The sequence below is a fragment of the Maylandia zebra genome, linkage group LG14, assembly GCF_041146795.1.
Source record: "Maylandia zebra isolate NMK-2024a linkage group LG14, Mzebra_GT3a, whole genome shotgun sequence".
Classification (NCBI taxonomy): domain Eukaryota; kingdom Metazoa; phylum Chordata; class Actinopteri; order Cichliformes; family Cichlidae; genus Maylandia; species Maylandia zebra.
In genome coordinates this window covers 3,621,259-3,643,264 of record NC_135180.1, presented here as the reverse complement: position 1 = coordinate 3,643,264, position 22,006 = coordinate 3,621,259, and positions in this window count along the sequence as shown.

The window sequence follows — 22,006 nt, the reverse complement described above, 5'->3', positions numbered from 1 at the left end:
CAAGTTAAAATGCTACTTTTGCACTTTTCTCCCAATACCAACCCTTGTTTGGATTAAGACCTTCTTTGCTGTACAAATGGTCTGACTGACATTATCAGCAACAATGATGAGTACAGAAAAACAACATAGAAGAAAAAAACCCACTGCAGGCTCAGTTCAGAGACAAACAGACAAAGCCCTAAAAACAAGCGGGTTATGCAGCATTAATTTCAAATCTAAAAGGTCAATCTTTTAGATCCAGGTACAAAATATTCCAGGAAAAAGTTGCAGCTCTTTAACCTATTTGTGACACACTAATGTGTGATCCCATCAGAAGTAGTACTTAAAAGAAAGAGAGATTTGTCACCGAAGTGAACTATGTTTAATGAGGTAGTTGCACCCCCCAGCCTCCGGGTGGCGCATTGTTCAGTGAGACAGAATAGCGAGGTCATAGGTCCTCCTCTCCAATATGGCAAAAGCGAGGCAAAGAGAAATTTCACCAGTCGTCTCTGTCTCATCATTTCCCTGTTTTGCAGGTTTGTAACCGGTAAAACTATAGTAAAACGGTTGTAAAATATTGATAAGAAACATAGCTAAATGTGGGGGTATAAATCAGCGGGTAAACGCTGTTATTGGTTACGTTTTATGAAGTAGAAGGACTGAAAAAATGCCAAAGCCCAGCCAGCCGCGGGCGCCATTTTGGTTTCCTTTCGTCACTTATTTCGGGTCGTTTAGCTGAATAAGCTCCTTTTTGTGTCCTGATATTGTTAATCTGCTGTTGGCAGTGAAAAACGACTGTTTACTGGTTCTGAAAAGTGATTTTGAGAATGTTAAAGCTAAAGCTAAGCCTGTCGACATACACATGACTCTTTCATGTATTTGTGAGCCACTAAGCTAAATTGGTTTAAGACCAAGCACTGGTATGTTGGTTAAAACAATCAGAATACATAGGTATTTGGGTTAAGAGTTAAAGAGAGGTAAAATGTATTTGAACATGCATTTCATATTGTTTTGAATTGTCATTCAGAGAGAATAACCGAGTAAATGATTTGAAGGTCACTACACGTGAAGTATTCTTGTTTCCCATGTAAAGATCGTGGTATTGCAGCTTGAACACACAGACGGTTTTACTGTTATTTCTGTTGTATATAGAGAATGGTGATGCTGCAAATTAAAAATACATGTGATTATATAAATAAATATGGCAGAAGCGAGGCAAAGAGAAACTTCACCAGTCGTCTCTGTCTCATCATTTCGCTGTTTTGCAGGAACATTTAATCTGTTTTACCGGCCCAAACTCTGGGTCGGTTACAGATTCTTGGTGGCCCGTACGGGGATTGGTTCCACATCATCAGTGGAGCTGATCCTCACACATCCATAAGACCTGCTGCGGAGCTGATAGTCCAAGAAGAGTTGGTGTAAAGCGGAGGAGCTGCTGTCCACTACAGAGGGAAGATCCAGTTTAGAATTACCCATCGCAGAGCAACGAGGAGGACATCATGGCTGACGGTGTAAGGAAGAGCCTGGTGTGGGACATCAGGAAGGGCCTTTTCGCACTGATGCCGGATCAGCTTTTTGAGATTGCTGCAAAGGTGGGTCCAGTACCAGGCAAGGATCTGTCAGAGCTGTCAAGTGATGATGCAGAAGGAAGCTTCGAGTACATCAACTCCTTCATCTACAGCGAGGCAATGTTAGAAGCTGAGGACAGTGGGATGGGGGAATTGTTAGCGCTAAAGGACATGGTAGATGAACTTCTGAATCCTACCAACAACCAGACCAGTGCCGTGGAGACAGATGTGGAAACACGGACGTCAGAGCATGCACCCCACCCTACCTCAGAGCCCAGCCAGTTCAATGCAGCTCAAGTAAACATGGATCAGTCTGACTCTAGCCTTAACATCCCACAAGAAGAACTCCTTAAAATGATTTCGGACTATGAGAAGGTTGGTAGGACATTGCAAGGTTTAGTAAAAACTTCTGCACTACAGCAAGCTCAACTCACCTCACAAAGTAATGTTAGACCTCCCCCAGGCCCTGTAGTTTCCCTCAAAGACCTACCTTATCTTCTGAGACGTGAGTTCAAGGTTCAGGGAGGCCAAGTAGGGGATCACATGTCAGACATCAGCTACAACAGTGTGTGTAGGCAGATAGAGGAGGGTCTAAAAGAGAATTTTACAGAATCTGAGATTGTTAGAGGGGTGTTAAAAATAATTAAACCAGGCAGTTTCAAGGACATGTTAGTTAATAAAGATGACATGACAGTTGCCGGGTTAAAAGGATTCCTGCAGTCCCATCTTGGAGAAAGGAGTAGTACAGAGCTGTTCCAGGAACTGATTTGTGCCAAACAGAGAGAAAATGAAACAACACAACAATTTCTCTACCGCATAATTGGCTTAAAACAAAGAGTTCTTTTTGAGTCCAAAAAGACTGATTCTGAGATTAAATATACCCCAGAAACAGTTCAAGGTGTCTTCTTGCACACAGTTTATCAGGGGATCGGACATAAGGACAATGATATTAGAAGAGAGCTGAAGCCCTTGCTGGCGAATCAGTCAGTGACAGATGAGATGATTCTGAAACATGCAATGAAAGTGACCAGTGAAGAATCTGAGCGTCACCGGAGATTAGGTTCCACACCCCGAGCAAAACAGTTCAGTGCTCATGTTGCCCATGTGGATGAAGGGAAAGTCAAACTAACAAAGAGAGAGGTTGCAGATCAAAAGTCAACAGCCGACACAGTAAAGCAACTGGAAGAGAAGATTGATGCACTCACTAGAGTAGTAGATTCACTCGCAGAAAAAATGAAGAAAGAGTCTTCTAGCAGTACAGCTAGACCAGCTGCAACAAAGACTGAGAGACTTTATGCATGTTCTACATGTTCACAGGTGGGCTCTAAAAATTGTAACCACTGCTTCTCATGCGGCGAAGAAGGCCATAGAGCGATTGGCTGCCTCAAACGTCCAAAGCAGCCGGGAAACGAGGGCCGGTTGCTGCGGAGGGACCAGCTGTGACCGGGACAACATCTGAGTCCCACCTTGACACAGAGACTGAATCATGTGACAACACCAAAGTGCACCAAGCTAAACTCAAGACACAGAAATCCAAGAAGAGCAAAAATGAGCCACTAAAAACCACTGTAAGCAACAGAGAGCCAATAGTAAGACTAATAGGAAAAAAAGCAACAACAAAATGCCTTCTTAATGGGTTAACGGTGACCGCTCTTGTAGATACAGGGGCTCAGGTTAGCTTGATAGACCGAGCTTGGAAAAATAAATACATTCCAGATGTCAATGTTCGTCCGATAGCAGAGCTCATAGAGTTAACTGACTATGGGAAAGTGCCAAAGATTTATGCAGTTAATGGGGAATCTCTTCCATTTGATGGGTGGGTAGTATTAACTGTAAATTTGCCAGGCAATGAAGACCCAGAGCTTTCCATGAATGTGCCGTTTCTAATTAGCTCAGTGCCCTTAGACACACCACTCATAGGGTTCAATGTGGTGGAAGTGTTAATCCAGGGAAGCCCAGCACAGGCTGCTTCTAACTTAGCTAAGCTACTTGGGGGTGCACTGTCTATTCCAGTCGATGAAGCACAGGGAATGGTACATTTCATCCAGACACATCAGGAGAACACAGCTCAGGGGCGCTTGAGGGTGGGTTACAGAGACACAGTAATTCCTGCTGGCAGCACAACCTGGGTAAAGTGTAAAGTCCCACCACAGCTTGACCCAAGTGAACGTTTAGTCTTGTTTGAGCCTGAAGAGAGTTCTGTCCAGTTGCAGCAGTTAGGATTAGGAGAGGGACTCTTAGAGATCCAGCCCGGCAAACTACCTTATGTAGCTGTGCCTGTAGAAAACCACACTAGACATGACATTGTTCTAACAAGAAAGACTGCTATTGGTAGCGTCCAGGCAATTAAGAAGGTGATAGAGACAGATTCACCCATTGAAAACGACGCTAAAGTAGAGGCAACTACTGTTTGTCAGGCAGAGACAGGTTCCCCTAGAACTTTGTGGCAGCCACCAGTAGATCTAGGCCATCTTGAGAAACAGCAGCAAGACATTGTGGAAAAGATGTTATGGGAGGAGTCAGGCGCTTTCGCTAAAGATGCTCATGACATTGGTTGTATTCCTAGTTTGCACATGTCACTCAACCTCAAAGATGACGTCCCAGTGCAGAGGGCCTACTCCTCTGTCCCAAAGCCTTTGTTCTCCGAAGTGAAGGAGTACATTCAGGACCTCCTGGCCAAGGGGTGGATTGTTAAATCCAGGTCACCGTATGCTGCTCCAGTCGTCTGTGTCCGAAAAAAAGACGGCTCGTTACGCCTTTGTATAGACTACCGTCTGCTGAATCAGAAGACCATTCCGGATAAACACCCTCTTCCTCGGATCCAAGACCTGACCGACACTCTGGGGGGGCATTCATGGTTCAGTATCCTTGATCAGGGAAAGGCGTACCACCAGGGCTTCATGGCGGAGGGCTCACGCCACCTCACAGCCTTCGTCACCCCCTGGGGCCTTTATGAGTGGGTACGAATACCCTTCGGCCTCTCCAATGCACCTGCGGCTTTTCAAAGAAGCATGGAGGAGATGTTAGATTCGCTCAGGGACAATTGTTGTATCCCATACCTGGACGACATCTTATGCTATGCACCAACATTTGAAGAGCATGTTGAGGGTGTGAGACAAGTTTTAAGAGCACTCCAGAGGCACGGAGTAAAACTAAGACCCGAAAAATGCGAACTGTTTTGCAAAGAAGTAAGGTATGTTGGCCGCCTTGTATCTGCAGAAGGGGTAAGGATTGATCCAAAAGACTTAGAGGCAGTAGAATCCCTAAAAACTAAGACACCTCAAACAGTTGGTGATATAAGGCGTCTACTTGGCTTCTTAAGCTACTACAGAAGCTACGTCCAAGACTTTTCGAGGATTGCAAAACCTATCTATGAACTGTTAAAAGTAAAACCGGACATGCCAACCTTCCCATCGCGCCGACTGAAGACTAAAGGTCCCCAGTTGTCATCCAAGGCCCCCGTTGCATGGACTAGTGAACACCAGCATGTACTTGAACAGCTAATTACCATGCTTACGAGTCCCCCAGTTTTGGCCTACCCAGATTTTAACTCACCGTTCTGCCTCCACACAGATGCCTCAGAACAGGGCCTCGGTGCTGTTCTCTACCAGCGCCAGGATGGAAAATTACGGGTAATAGCGTATGGGTCCAGGACATTGTCACCAGCAGAAAAGAATTATTGTCTCCATAGCGGCAAGCTAGAATTTCTGGCACTTAAATGGGCAGTGTGTGAGCGTTTTAGAGACTATCTGTACTATGCTCCACACTTTACCATCTATACAGATAATAATCCATTGACCTACGTTATGAGTACTGCCAAGCTTAATGCCGTGGGCCATCGCTGGGTCGGGGAACTGTCAGACTTTCACTTTGAGATCAGATACAGGCCTGGCCGGGCCAATGTTGATGCTGACACATTGTCCCGTCTCCCTCTTAACATTGACATGTATGTGGGTGAGTGCACTGAAGAGTTATCACCTGAGGTGGTCCAAGCAGCCTGGGGTGGAGCTAGAGCAGCTCGAGAAAGTGATGTTGCATGGATTGCTGCCCTAACTATCGCTGAAAATGCAGCCCGGGAGCCACATCCAGTTTTCCCTGCAATCGACCAAGATGAGCTAGCTCAAGCACAAAGAGAAGACAAAACGGTTGGAGAAATAATGAGGCTAAAGGAGAAAATGACAGTCTTAACAAATGACATCAGAAACACAGTGACTAAAACAACGAGGAAAATGTTGCAGGAGTGGGACAAATTACATTTCAAAAACGGACTGATGTATAGACAGACAGGTGAAAGGCAACAACTAATCCTCCCCGCAAAGTACAAAGAGACGGTGTTAAAGCACCTGCATGATAACATGGGACATATCGGCACAGAGAGAGTACAGGCACTGGTGAGAGAGAGGTTCTACTGGCCGTACATGAAACGGGACATAGAAAGCTATGTTACCAGGAAGTGCCGATGTATCATTAGCAAGAAGCCAACAACCCAGGTACGTGCTCCAATGGGCACCATCACATCCACCTCGCCTTTGGACCTGGTCTGCATCGACTATCTCCACCTGGAGCCCAGCCGGGGGGGATATGAATACATTCTTGTCGTCGTGGACCACTTCACCAGGTTTGCCCAGGCGTACCCCACCAAAAACAAGTCTGGGAAGACAGCAGCTGAGCGAATCTTTGGAGAGTTCATTCCGCGCTTTGGGTACCCAGCACGACTTCACCACGACCAAGGGCGCGAGTTTGAAAATGAACTTTTCAAGACACTGAGGGAGAAATCAGGTACTGGACACTCGAGAACATCCCCATATCATCCTCAAGGTAATCCTGCCGAGAGGTTTAACAGGACACTTTTACAAATGTTAAGAACGCTAGGTGAAAAAGAAAAGGGGAATTGGAAGGATCATTTGCCACACATAGTTCACGCTTACAACTGTACGCGCCATGAATCCACAGGTTTTTCCCCCCATTTTCTACTGTTTGGGCATCACCCGCGCCTTCCGGTAGACATTTTATTTGGTCTAGTTGGGGAGAAGCAGATAATGTCACACAAAAGCTACACAGACAGGTGGGCGAAAAGAATGACAGAAGCGTACAGGATAGCCAGTGAAAAAAGTAGGTTGTCTAGTATCAAAAACAAGTCTTTCTATGATAAAAAGCTGAGGGGTGTAGTGTTACAGCCTGGTGATAGGGTCCTCGTAAGGAACTGCAGGGAACGTGGGGGACCAGGGAAGCTGCGATCTTACTGGGAGAAAACCATTTATTTGGTTAAAGGGCAAATAGGTGATAATCCAGTTTATGCAGTCTATTCGGAGGGCAGTGATGGAAGTAAAACCAGGGTCCTACACCGTAACCTCCTATTACTGGTTAACGACCTCCCAGTTGAGGCTCCGCCTCCGGGATCTGAGCAGGCACCTAAGAAACCGATTAGACAGAGAGAAGCGGAGTTAAGTGAACAAAACAGACAGAAAAGTGATTCTAGTGACTCAGAATCTGATGAGGATGCAGGAGGGTACTGGTTTAGGTTCCCCAGAGAGGCTAGACATGTTGAAAGAGACGTCCATTATAGTCAATCTGGCGTACCCCCAACAAGCCAAAGCCCTGAGGACCAAAGGAACCGCTTCCAGTTACCAACTAGAGACAGTGAAAGAGAAAGAACCTCCAGCGATCATGAACAGACAGGAATAGACAGTCAGATGCCCCCTGTCCCTGAGGTACAGGCACAGCCAAATTGTCTGGAAGAAGGATGTGAAAGGTCCACTTTACCTGGCCAAGCGCTACCACAGATACCAGCAGGTGACCCACAGACTGAGTTAAGAAGGTCAGCCCGAGAAAGGAGACCTAGACAAGTGTTTACTTATGAGTCACTGGGAGAACCGGCTCTACAGCCACAGGCCATAGTATCTGCACTAGCTGCGCCATTCTTTCCATACCAGCCATGGACACTAACACCTTTTGTACCATTTAGCCCAGGGTTTGCATCTTGTGTGCCTTATCCAGTTGGGCCATATACTTACCCTGCACATATGCCATGTTGAGTATTTGACTGTATTACTTTTGAAAATGTTTGTATTTTTGAATGTCAGGAGCCATTTCCATTTGTCAGGGAGCGTGTGACACACTAATGTGTGATCCCATCAGAAGTAGTACTTAAAAGAAAGAGAGATTTGTCACCGAAGTGAACTATGTTTAATGAGGTAGTTGCACCCCCCAGCCTCCGGGTGGCGCATTGTTCAGTGAGACAGAATAGCGAGGTCATAGGTCCTCCTCTCCAATATGGCAGAAGCGAGGCAAAGAGAAACTTCACCAGTCGTCTCTGTCTCATCATTTCCCTGTTTTGCAGGTTTGTAACCGGTAAAACTATAGTAAAACGGTTGTAAAATATTGATAAGAAACATAGCTAAATGTGGGGGTATAAATCAGCGGGTAAACGCTGTTATTGGTTACGTTTTATGAAGTAGAAGGACTGAAAAAATGCCAAAGCCCAGCCAGCCGCGGGCGCCATTTTGGTTTCCTTTCGTCACTTATTTCGGGTCGTTTAGCTGAATAAGCTCCTTTTTGTGTCCTGATATTGTTAATCTGCTGTTGGCAGTGAAAAACGACTGTTTACTGGTTCTGAAAAGTGATTTTGAGAATGTTAAAGCTAAAGCTAAGCCTGTCGACATACACATGACTCTTTCATGTATTTGTGAGCCACTAAGCTAAATTGGTTTAAGACCAAGCACTGGTATGTTGGTTAAAACAATCAGAATACATAGGTATTTGGGTTAAGAGTTAAAGAGAGGTAAAATGTATTTGAACATGCATTTCATATTGTTTTGAATTGTCATTCAGAGAGAATAACCGAGTAAATGATTTGAAGGTCACTACACGTGAAGTATTCTTGTTTCCCATGTAAAGATCGTGGTATTGCAGCTTGAACACACAGACGGTTTTACTGTTATTTCTGTTGTATATAGAGAATGGTGATGCTGCAAATTAAAAATACATGTGATTATATAAATAAATATGGCAGAAGCGAGGCAAAGAGAAACTTCACCAGTCGTCTCTGTCTCATCATTTCCCTGTTTTGCAGGAACATTTAATCTGTTTTACCGGCCCAAACTCTGGGTCGGTTACATATTCTTCTGTGATTTCTAACAAATCTCTTCAATAGTCAGCTATCTCATGGCAACTTTTTCCAGCTAGTCATTAAAAATTTTTTTCTTGGTTAATCAAAATGTTCCTTCAAACATTCAAATCTTTTGGCGAAGGTGTCTAACCTTCTTGCAGAAAAGACATGCCATCTTATTTTGCCCCCATTAGGTGGTGCTGTGCGCCAGCTCCTTTGTTTAACACCCTCACATAATGGCTGAAAGCTCAGAAAAACTTGGATTTGATTTTTTTCATCATATACAGTATAACACAGCTGCCAGCTCCTGGTGGTGTGTAGGCGAGAACCCATCGGGGCCACTGATGCAGAACCTGGGGCCTTACAGTGCAGGATGACTAACAATTAAACAAAAATGGCATCCTATTTCCATCTGGTCACTCTTTTGCACCAGGACAGATAACCTGGTAATAATACAATGACCATGTGTTCTCTTCCTTATTTAGCACACAAACACGTGGACACACAGATGAACAAATACACACACACACACACACACACACACACACACACACACACACACACACACACACACAAGCTCATAGCCCCTCAGGCCATAGGAGAGCCATTGGATTAGAGGAAGCTAGCAAAGATAGTTTAATGTAATGAACCATTAAAATGACGACTACTAAAGATGATTTGTAGTGTTCGAGTGCAGAGAAGAAATAGAAAGAGCAACCTAAGCTGGCAGGGTATCCTAATTCTTTATTCTAATATTTTTGTACAGATAAAAATTAAAAGACCACTTTTCTTCTCAAACTGAAAAAAAAAAAATGATACATTTAGTCTACACAGTTTTAAATAGAGAAATCAGTTTTTTCAGAGATCCTGAACATGAATCTGAGATATTCTGATACACAAAGAACATCTGAAATAAATTTCATAGATTATGTAACATGTTTTTACCCTACTAGCAATCAAAGTGCATTAAAATAACGTAATTGTCATGTAAACAAACAATGAATAATCGTTCACATTTAAGATAAAAAAAAGTTTAGTTTGTTATGATGAAATAATTATTTTTTTCAATAATGTCATTTTCCCCTCAATAATAATAATAATAATAATAATAATAATAATAATGATAACATAATATGGATACTTGCAAATCCTTATGCATATGCTACATTATGTAGAAAACTTCTCAGTATGCTAGTTAGGAGAGCTAGGTTTGTCACAAAACTGTTTTCTCAAACTTAAGAAGTCACTTTGCTGAATTAGCAAAAAACAAACTTGACATTTTTCAGCTTTGAAGAGCAAATTTGCAGTTAGGATTGAACCAAGCAACATGTTTCTGTTTTAAACACTTATGCCCAGTGGTCAGGTTATGGTATCCATATGTTATTTCAATGCTACCAAGTGTCCCCCTGTGGTAATGCTGGTGAGTACAACTGTTATTAATGGGTGTATAATTTGTTTGATTAAATTAGAGGTTCCATAATAGTATTAGGTAGAGTTGCAGACATTCCATCCAATTAGATCAGGAAATCTGCATTTAAAAAATACAATTTAAAAAAAGTTAAATAATAATAATATTGAATAATTTACTCATAGCTGCTCACCCTTAATGGTCTTGCTATTGTAACAAAATATGTACTCAACCATGGTGCATATAAAAGATGAATGTAGCTTGAGAGTGTGAAAATCTAAGCCACTTCAGAATGACCTAACACCTGGTCCATTTTTAAAGGTCACCTTCTTCTTCTGGTTGCAAAATACTTCCACATTGTAACCTGTAAGAAAATGATTTACTGATTATTTACTGATCTCCATCAGTAGTTTTAATTTTGTAAATTATAGCTCTCGTTGTTTTTGGGAAACAAAGATATACTCTTTAGGTAATGACTTGTCAGTCACTAGTCATTAATACATTGTTCATTGGTTTTCAAAGTCAGACTCTGCAATTACCAGAAAATTTAGCTTGAGGTGTCATAGCCAGGTGTTTTTGTTAACCAGTGTATGCATTTAACCACAGTATTTCCCCATTACTTCAAGAAAACAGACAGACAGTTGACATGTGATACAGACATTCATTATCTTCAACAGTACTGTGCAAAACATAACGATTGTATGACTGTGAGCTCATGCTCATGTTAAAGAAAAAAGCAAAAGCCAGTTAGTTCATTAGCACATTCAAATGACGCACCACTGTTTATTTTTATTTTTTGATTTAATGGATGTAGTTAAGAATTTTGTATGTTATTACAATAGGATGAGAAAAATCAATGTTACTAGAGACATTTTTAGAGTTGAGTCTGGTGATCAAAGACTCTGGAGAGTGTCTCTTATCATTAAAAGCTAAAGCTGTTTATTTGGTCATTATTTTAATATATTTAATATTATGGTTGCTCAGAAACATTAAAGATGTTCTGTAAAATGCCTGTTACAAGTAAAAGTATCCTTCAAACAAGGATATACCACAGATACCTCAAAAGCTCAGTAAATGATATCAAATACAAAAGAGACAACAGAGCTGTGATGTCAGGTATTGAAGCTCAATATGCTTGCAGGTCCTGAGTCCTGTTTGGTCGAACATGTAGACATTTTTCAGCTTTTACCATGCTGAACACCTCCAATGTGCATTCTTAGTGTGCTTGGGGTTGTGATGGAGCCTCTCACCATAGTCTGCAGACCTCACTAAATCTCTCAATATCTTTGCAAGCAGAAGACCAGATTGAATTTTCCTTTGGAGTCTCCTAGGATGAGAGCAGATGCCACTGAGGGATACTTCCTTTTCTACACCTCCTGATGCAGTCCTATAGATGAATGTCTCAGATATTTCTCCCCAGACGGGAACAAGGCATTGGCTGTACTGCATGAATGCTCCGGATTCACTTTAGCTTTTTACATTTTGTCAACAGTGGGAATTCACTGATAAACAAAGAAAGTCCATCTGGCATGAAACACAGCGTCCTCGGAGAGCAAAAGCATGTTTCCTAGATTGGAGTTCTTATAGCTGATTCTCAATATAGAGATAGTCACAGAAAAGGAACAAAGCAGCCTGTGTTTGCCTCGACATTCTTTGATAATTTCAGAGCTAATTTTCTCCATTGCCATTTCAGTTACCATTGTGGCCTGTCTGTGTGTGTGTATTCTGTAAACAGGAAGAATATTTAGAAGAATAAATATTCTTCTAAATATTCTATACAATCTGAAGCATTTTTCCCTATCCTCTTTTCCTCCGTCAAACAAGATTTTTTTTATCAGTACTGGAGTTCAGCCATGGGCCTTTTTAATTTTCTGCTTTTGTGTTTTTAGCTGCGATTGACAGGCTGCTCTCTCCCTGGAGCATTGTTCTATTAATCTGTTTAATATGCTACAGAAACATTCGAGTGCTGGAACAGGCAGCCGGGGTAATGGAATCACAGCAGGTAAAGGCGGGCTTTCATATCTGACAACTGGCGTTGTGCAGTAAAGAAGTCCCCGCACGCACGCATGTGCGCGCACACACACAGCACCAAACCCTCTGCACACCAGCACACCTTATGACCTGATGAAACCAGATGGACAGAATGCATCCCTCACATATTGTCAAAAGCAAAATGGTTCCCCTCATCACTGATTGTTACTCTCAATCAGTCATCTAGATAAGATGCACACTTAAAAACAAGCCTTACTGAACTCCAGCACACAATCTAATACCAATGACCGCTAGTAGCAGGATGCTACACAGCACATGTGCATTGAAAAGTGACTACCAACTGAGTGCTATATGTTAAAAATGGCAGGTAAATGCCAGTGTATAATTGTATATCCCCCACATCCTCATCCTTTCCCTTTTACCCTCCTTCCACCCCTCTTGCTGAGGCAGTGAGTTGTGGTTTAATTAACTCTGCCTTAATGGGTGCACAGCAAGATGGAGGTGAGGTGGAGAGGGGGTTGGAGGTCGCCGGTTTGTGGCGTGTGGCTCTATAATGGCACTGTTCCAGAGAGATAAGGTAGAAAGAGCTCTCTTTCCACTGACAAAAAGCTCCCTGTTCAACACCACCACTAGACCTGACTAACGGACAGCCTGTCCAGGTTGAAGACAGTGAACACCGCATGGATGATGACAGTCCAGCTCACACACTGGCTGAAGACTGAATAGAGCAAGTGGAGTGCTAATGACAGAAGAGCAAGATAAGTATGCACAGGAATTCATCCTCAAAGTCTTTACAGTGTTGCAGACAAGGTCTAGCCTCATTTTATCTTCCGTATATTGCACAGAGCGTAATGTGCTGATGTTCTGACTTGGGTTAAGCTTTTGATCAGGCTGTTATTCCAGACTGGCCTGGGGGTGAGAAACAAAGGACTCACAACTGGATTTGCAGAACATGATGACACTAAGAGCAAAGGTATTCTGGTAGAAGGATTTGTCACTTTTGCTTTTCCCTGGACTGACAGAGAAGATCTCAAAGAAAACAAAAGCAAGTGATCCCTTATTACGTGTCTCATATATACATGCTCAGATGAAAATTACACATGCACTCAGCATCAGTGAATGCTTTTAGATTCAACTTTTAATGAGGTGAAATTCTAATCCATTCACTCCACGTCTCATTCCATCTCAGATGTTATTGTCATAACACCGTGTCCAACTCAGAGAGCCTGGTAAAAGCCACCGCTTAATATCACCCACCCGCATACATAGACTTTTTCTGTTCCATTAAAACCATCTCTCTGCCTTTATCTCTGCCACGTAACCGAACCTATATATCCAGCAAAAAAGGCTGTGCCAAAAAGAAATTAGGAATCCTGATGAAAAATGACTGGAAGAGAAGTTGTGAAGGTGTAAAGGGAACTTAGATCAAAGCGAGCCACCAGTAATTACAATATATACTGAAGAGAAGCAGACGTTGGCAGAAATCAGGATGTACCTGGAAAAATCACCTGTTGAGCTGTTCAAATAATAAATGAGAGTCATGTCTTGTTGAAGTGGGAAGACAGAGAGCTCTGCAAAGTCAGGCTCACCGGTCGCCTTGTTTCCCAAGGTAGTGTGGCAGACACGGAAGAAATAATCTCACTTATTTGCAGTTTCCATCTGTATATTTCAGAATGTGTTTGTGGAGCTCTTTCTGCTCCCCCACCCCTTCCCTCCCAAGGACAGTTTTCCTTTATGACTTTACTGCTATGCTTTTTAAGCAGCCTTTGTTGCTATCAACTTGTCTGTTCTTTGAGTCTTTGCTGCCTTATGTATTCATTGCACAGCTCTTTTTGATATCATTCATGGATGAATTTTAGCAATCATTTTAATGTTGAAAAGGAAAAACATGGGTCACTTATACCCATCAGTGCTACATTTTGAAATTAGCTGATATCTTGGTACTCAGCTTAATGATCAAAGCTCAAGTTGGGCTCTTAAGACACCATTCTTCCTATTGGACACTTTTGAACAAGAGAGATATTCAGATGGTCCGACGAGTACCAAAGACAAATTTGGCCCGGGTGGGTGGAAGGGGCTACGATAGTGGAACAAAGAACATGACTAAAAAAACTAAAAAAGGGAGTCCAAAAAGAGTAGCAGTCCATATATCATTTCTATGCTAATACAACTGTATTCAAAAACCTTGTGCTTGCATTCAAACCTTCTGATCTGGAATCTCCTGCAGTCTGAGTGTCTTTGATATACACTGTATAGCAACGCTCAGAGAGCATACACACCCACAAGAATAGTAAAGTCACAGCTGATGTAGAAGTGGAAGCTAGTGCTGCTGTCTCAGAACGACTTGGCTTTGCCTCCCAGGCAAAGTTGGGGGTGCTTTTGTGTTTGTTCGTATTCGGTTATGTGTGTGTTTGTTCATGGTGTTTGCAGGGGCAGTACGAGACACAGTATGCTGTAAATGTCACCCATCATCAGGCATTTGTGCAATGCATGCCCTTGTAGAAAGGGGAAAGTGCCAGTGTTGCAGATCCCAGCCTTTGATTTAGACATGAAAGGCAGACCAGCAGCAAATGCACTGAGGCATGAAGGTAAATTCCCATAATTCACAGCTGAAAGGTTAGCCAGTGGTGTGCTTCGCTCCTCCCTCATGTTAGTTGCTAACAAATGTCATCTGATTGAAATGAACACATTTATGCATTTTATCTGTATGTGTGTGTGTGTGTGTGTGTGTGTGCGCGTGCATGTGTGCATTTGCTGCAACTCTAAAACTGATATATTATGTTTTCTCATACGGAGTAAATTTAGTAGTCTTGGTCTGCATCCCCACAGAGCTTGCTCTTTGGCAGCATCAGTCAGCTGATTCATGAACACCACTATTTTGTACAACACTGAAATGGACGCACCCATACACACATACATACAGATACATAGACCTTAAGGATCTTTATAACTACAGTAATATCAGAGTAAAGCCTAGCAATCACGTGATTCCTTTTGAGCAAACACTAGACAATGGTGGGCATGTTGTGGTACCATAACATGGAGCTAGGACATTATCTCCTCCAGCTAGTGCCCAAAAGACAGTTTTCTTCCAAGTAAGGAGTACAGGGCATCTAGCAAGTAAGGTGGAGAATGCTATGATCCTAGCATGAGTACCAGATCAGTACTCGTGTATCCTGTGGGACTACACTAAATAATGCAGACAGTGGGCTAGGACTGATAATTACTTTACTGTGGCGGGGTGTGGTTTGTGGCTCAGTTCCAGAGATGGGGTGGAAGAGTGGGTTAAGGGTGTTGTGTCAGGGGAGGCTGATTGTCAAAGCTGGCAAACATCATCACCTTTCCTCATTTGAGTAGGACAACGGGACCTGACAAGTGAGCTGTGTGGTGTATGCTGAGCTAGAATAGGGAGCTGGAAAGTTGCACAAACAGACTGTTTGGTAAAAACACCTGTAAATAAAAATTTTGTCACTTGCAACGCTCTGTGTGTCGGGTCTTGCTTGTCACAATGGTGTCAAAAACCTAGCCGTGGACTCACAACTGACACAGATCATAGAAATTCTGACGCACATGGTGAAGCTTGTGCCGACACATCGGGAGCAGGTGGTGGTCAACACCAGCTTGACCAGCTGCAGGACCAGGCTGAGCGCAGAGCCGCTTCCCACTTTGCCAAGTTAATGAGAGTTTCTTGACCGATGGATCAGCTGAAGGGGATCTCTTCAAATGGTCTCCATGCTCACCTGACCTTAAGCCTTGTGACCTTTGTTTGTGGGACTATAACAAAAGCAATGTGTATGACACTAAGACCCATAAAGTGCCACTGCTTGAGAAATAAATCTACATGGCCTGCAGTGAGGACATGGAAGAGATGCTACAAACGGCTGGAGAGGCTTGCGTCCAAAGGTGGCTAAAGGTTGTCGAAAATGGAGGCATCCATGTGGAGATACACCATTGGTCTTCCAAGTGTTGGAATGTGATGACAAGCCTACCCTAGCAAGTAAAACTCATTTGTTGATACTCAAAATATGAATAAACTCAGTTTCGTGTGTAATTTTTAGGAATTAGGAATAGTGTATAGTAACTTTTGGAACACTCTCTATTTTACTGTATTCATATACAACATGCTACAGAATAAGTAGCTATATCAATTTCATTGTGCTACAGTGCAATGCAAAAAACTTTAAAAACAAGACCCACAATGTAATAAACCAGATGAGTCCTTAGTCAAACAAGCAGAGAAAGAAACACCACACTTTTGAGGATCATGTATGCATTATGCTCAGCTATGTATGTTCTTAGTTCTACCCAGGTTGTAGTCACATTTGATCGAAGTTACTTCCCCCAAATGATGGTGCAATAAATCAATGGAGGCTTCAAAACATCCCTTTGTTGAATTTTTGAGGCCTTGTTTGGTTCTACTGAGGTAGACTGGAGAGAAGCACCAAACATGCACTTTTGTTTCATGGGGTTTTTTGTTTGTTTTTTTTACTTTTTTTGCAGGGGGGGGGGGGGGGGGGGTATTTTTTTTTTAAGAGAAATAGACACAGACAGAAGCAGTTCTCCAATTGCGTTCCTTTTATTTTTTTGTGCTTGCTCCCTCCCTTTCTCTCCTGGAGTCGAATGAATACCTCCCCCTCCCACACCACACACATAAACACACTGACACACACACACAATTGAAAATACAGCATAAATTTTACATGACAGGCTCCTGGTTCATTACAGTCCTTGAGTTATTAGCTAATTTGCAGCTATGAAATTTCCAACCCCTGTGAGTGAACTGGGGTGTCAAGAGTTGGCTAAATGTGGTGTGTGGAATTTGATGTTTGATGGGCATCTCCTTGGATGGTAGTGTGTGTGCGTGTGTGTGTTGTGTGTGTGTCAGAGAGCGAGAGACAGAGAGAAGGAGAGAGGCTATAGTTGAAGTTATGCAGGAAGGTAGTTGTGGGAGGCACTTTCCCCACGTACACACACGCACATCAACACATGGTACGTTATTGTAGATGCAACGTTTATTCTGAGCTTTTGGTATTAGTTTTGGGCAGCTCCTGTCTCAGCTGATCTCAGCTCTTTCTCCGCTCCTCTCCCGTCTCACTAAAAAAGGGAAGGAAAGACGTCATCAGCCCAAATTCCATCAGCTGTGTTCTCACTAGGGCTGGGTATTGTCACTGATTTCTAGAATCGATTCAATTCCGATTCACAAGGTCCCAAATCGATTCGATCCACGATTCGATTTAATTCGATTCGATTCGATTTAAATCTGGGAAATTTTGACAGTCAGAAGTATAATTCAGATCAGAACATTTACATATTTTTGTATCTATAAAAAGGAAGCTGACACTCGCGAGACTTTATCCAAGGTGTGAGCATCACAGCAGATGGCTTTGTGTCAAAGTAGCTGAGGATAAAACACAGAAAAACATGAAGGTTTTCCTGGCCTGGGATTTTATAAAAATATTCTGCAGTACATCAAAAACGAAAGAAAACCATTAATTAATGAACATTACCTCTGACGTTACAGCGGTTTTATTAGACACACGGCTAAGCATTTTGCATTTTGAATAATATTAAAAAGTTTAAATTTGTTCAGTATTGAACAGCAGAAATTAGGTTTTCTTTTCGGAAGAATGTAAAAGGGAAAAAAACAGCGGCCGACAGCGCTGTAAACAACAGTAGACTTGTGCGTAACAAGCAAGCGAATAATGAAGAAAGCGAAACTGTTTGAGAGAGAGAGAGAGGGGGGGGGGGGGGGGGAGAGAGAGGGGGAGGGAGAGAGGGAGAGAGAGAGAGCTGCGCATCGCAATGGAAGCAAAACAGTAAAAGAGTGAATTCATGACGATGTTTATGTGAAGCGTTTGGATCTTCTTTTGCTGCTGGTTCGGTCAATATTGTTTGGAGAGAGATCAAACTAACAGCTTTAGAATCAGCGCATAAAGGGCGTGAACACAAAGCGCGGACCCGGATCAGCGAGCTGTCGGCTTTCAGCCCCGACTGTGAGAAAGGCGACATCTAACTGATTCTGATCCACGGGTCGCGCTGTGTGTTTAAGTCTATGTGCAGAATCCCTGTACCTGCTCTCATTTACTGTTTGGTGGTTCTTGAAATTTTGTGAGATGTCACCAGAGATTCTGGCATTTCGGACAAAATAAATTTATATTAAAAAATTGATTCAGGATTTTAATGAATCGATTTTACGTTATCCAAGCCAGAATCGATTTTAATCGATGAATCGATTATAAAAACCCACCCCTAGTTCTCACCTGCCTCTCCAGCACCGGTACATTGAGCTCACTGCACCACCACTCCCCTGCAGCTGCGCCCGGGACCATACCTCCGCCACACACCCCCACCACCCGACTGAGGCCAGGGAGCCGTCCGGCCGAACCTACACAGGACCACAGCCACCCGCTGCACATGCTCCGCCCAGGTGTCGCTGTGGATGATCACGTCACCCAGGTAGGTGGCAGCATATGCAGCGTGCGGACGCAGCACCCGGTCCATGAGGCGCTGAAAGGTGGCAGGGGCTCCAAGCAAGCCGAACGGAAGCGTAACAAATTGGTACAAACCATACAGAGTGGAGAAGGCTGTTTTTTCCTTGGACTCAGCAGACAAGAGAATCTGCCAGTAGCCCTTGGTTAAATCCAGTGTCGTGAAAAAACGGGCCGTGCCCAACCGATCCAGGAGCTCGTCGACCCGGGGCATGGGATAAGCATCAAAGCGTGACACTTCATTCACCTTGCAATAGTCGACACAGATCCGTATAGACCCATCCTTCTTCACCACAAGAACTATGGGGCTACACCAAGCGCTGTGCGACTCTTCTATCACTCCCATTTTCAGCATTTCAGCCAATTCCCTCTGAACAATTTGCCGTTTATGCTCAGGAAGCCTGTAGGGCCGTGAAAGCACCGTTACGCCAGGCTGTGTTTCAAAATGATGCTCAATGAGAGGCGTTCGGACGGGCAGGGCGGAGAACACATCTGCAAACAGCTGTTGTAACGCGACAACGTCCGCTCTCTGGGTCTGTGTGAGATGGTCATCACAAGGGAGGGAGGCGGGAATGATGGAATTTGGCACCTCCGGCCCCAACTCAGCTCTCTCCTTAACCAGGCTCACCAGAGAAGCGGTTTCAGCCTCTCTCCACGCTTTAAGGAGATTGAGGTGATAAATCTGCGTGGCCCCTCTCCTGTCCGACCGAGCAACCTCATAGTCAACGTCCCCAACTCGCCGTGTGACCACAAAGGGTCCTTGCCACTTGGCGAGCAACTTTGAGCTGGAAGAAGGGAGTAATACAAGCACTTTGTCTCCCAGAGTCTAGCCCCTCTGTCATACAGGCGTTGCTGGCACTCCTGAGCCTGGAGCAAATTCTCCCGTGACAACCTCCCCAAAGTGTGGAGTTTCGCTTTCAGGTCCAGCACGTACTGAATCTCATTTTTGGCGGGGCTCGGACCTTCCTCCCAGCTTTCTTTAATCAAGTTGAGCACCCCACGCGGCTTCCTGCTGAACAGCAGTTCAAAGGGAGAAAATCCCGTGGAGGCCTGGGGCACCTCCCGCACTGCAAATAACAGAGGGTCTAGCCAGCGATCCCATCCTCGTTAATGAACTTACGAATCATGGACCTCAAAGTCTTATTCAGCCGCTCCACCAGCCTGTCCGTCTGAGGGTGGTAGACGCTGGTCCGAATAGATTTAATACCCAGTAATTCGTACAGACATGAACGACGTGCCCTGGTCAGTCAGTATCTCTTTCGGGATTCCGACTCGGGAGATGACCTGAAACAGTGCCTGCGCCACACTTTTTGCAGAGATGTTGCGCAGCAGGACTGCTTCCGGGTATCGCGTTGCATAATCCACCAGGACTAACACAGAGCGATAGCCGCGTGCACTCCGGTGAAACGGCCCGATGAAGTCCATGCCAATACGCTCAAACGGGACCTTCATGAGTGGGAGCGGGTGCAAAGGCGCTTTTGGTAAGGCCGGCTGGTTAACAAGTTGGCAGGACGTGCACCAGCGGTGCACATCCGCTCGGATGCCCGGCCAATAGAATTGGGCCATTATTCACTCCAGAGTTTTTTCATATTCCATATGCCCTGCCATGGGGTTATAATGAGCCGCCTGGAAAATCATTTCCCGGCGGTGTCACGACTCACTCGATATAACCTATCTTTCAATAAAATGAAGCAGGTCTGCACAACGTCAGGGCGCACCATGTGACCATCAATCTCAATCACCTGGTCAAAGGCTGAGCGTAGGGTGTCGTCACGAGACTGCTCCAGTGGGAAATCTCCCTTGGGGGAAATTTCCGGAGCCGCCGGGGCCTCCCGTGAAGGACCCACCGTCTCCACCCATTCTGCCTCCAGCAATGCCCCGGGAGGAACCAAGCTTTGGTGCACGAGTGTCTGCGTACAGCCCGTGTCCACCAAAGCATGGCTTATACCCCCTCGAGTCCTTACAGGAATGCTGTACGTCCCTCCTGGACCGGGAGAGGGTGCTGGGGCACCGGCGATGCGGAACACCTGCCCTACTTCCATCAGAGGGCAGTCCCTCCTCAGGTGTCCCGGTTGCCCGCACTTCCAGCACTCCTGCCCCGGCGTCTGTGCCACTCTCCGTGGCTCAGGGGCGGCACTGCTCAGTTCAGATCCCTGGGAAGGCACAAAGGAAGCAAAGGGATTAGTGGGGCTCAGCGCCGGTGTCTGCTCTGCCTGCGCCGGCGCAGGTACCCAGTGCCTTGGTGCCAGCACTGGGACTTGCTTGCTCTGCTTCCGGCTGCCTTCCCCGGGCTCCTCTGCCCTGGCAGCGAGATGGTCCTCCGCCAACGTGACTGCGACCTACAGACTCACGGGACGGTGGCACCGGACCCATCTCGCCGTCTCCGCAGGCAGCCCCTCCACGAACTGCTCCAGCACCACCTTGTCCACCAGCAGCGCCTCCCCCTCTGAAGATCCCGGTTGCAGCCAGCACACCACCGCGTCGTGCAGCTTCCGGGCCCAAGCAAACAGCTGATCCTCCGCGGTCAGCCGACAGGCCTGGAACCGCCGGCGATGATCCTCCGGGGCGAGTCCCATCCTGTCCAGCACCGCCCGGCTCACGTCCTCGAAGCTGCTCCTCGAGGTCAGCGGCAGACTCAGGGCCGCCATCTGAGCCTCCCCGGACAGTAGAGGAGGCAACCGCAGAGCCCACTCCACCTGCGGCCACTGGCAGGACTCCGCCATGGCACAAAAAGCCTCCAGAAAAACCTGGGGGTCGTCCCCGTCGCCCATCCGGTGCATCGCCACCGACAGCGGAGGGGCCTTCGGTGGCGGAGCGGCTCCAATCAGCCGCTCCAGAACCTAGGTCTGCCGGTCCGCCTGCTCCTGCAGCTTCTTAAGTTGTTCGCGCTGGGCAGCCGCCTGGTCCTGACTCATCTTTGCTAATCTCCGCCAGCATTTGCGCCAGGAACTGCAAAGGCTGGGCGGGCGGCGTGTGGGTCAGACATCCCCACGTAGACTGGGTTTCGGCACCACTTGTGGGAGGCACTTTCCCCATGTACACACACGCACAGACACACACGGTACATTATTGCAGATGCAACGTTTATTCTGAGCTTTTGTTATTAGTTTTGACAGTCCGTGGTCTGGACAGCTCAGTAGTATACACTATCTTTTTATTTGCAGTAATGCAGTATTCTACATTAATACGAATATGAATCTTTGACAGCACATTCATGCACCAAAAAGCTTTCAATAATTCAAAAATCATGATTATTTTTGCTTTGAAAAAAGTTAAGCAAATTCTATTTGTAAAATGTTGTTACTTAATAAGATGCTAGTTTCAGAAACACAGTAAATACTCACGTCATCTAAAACAGAAAATATGGAAAAGTTTATTTCCTGTTAACATTATAAATGTTTTGTTTTGTTTTGTTTTTAGTAGAACCAAATTATTTCCAAAACAAAAAGAAACAGGGCTGGTG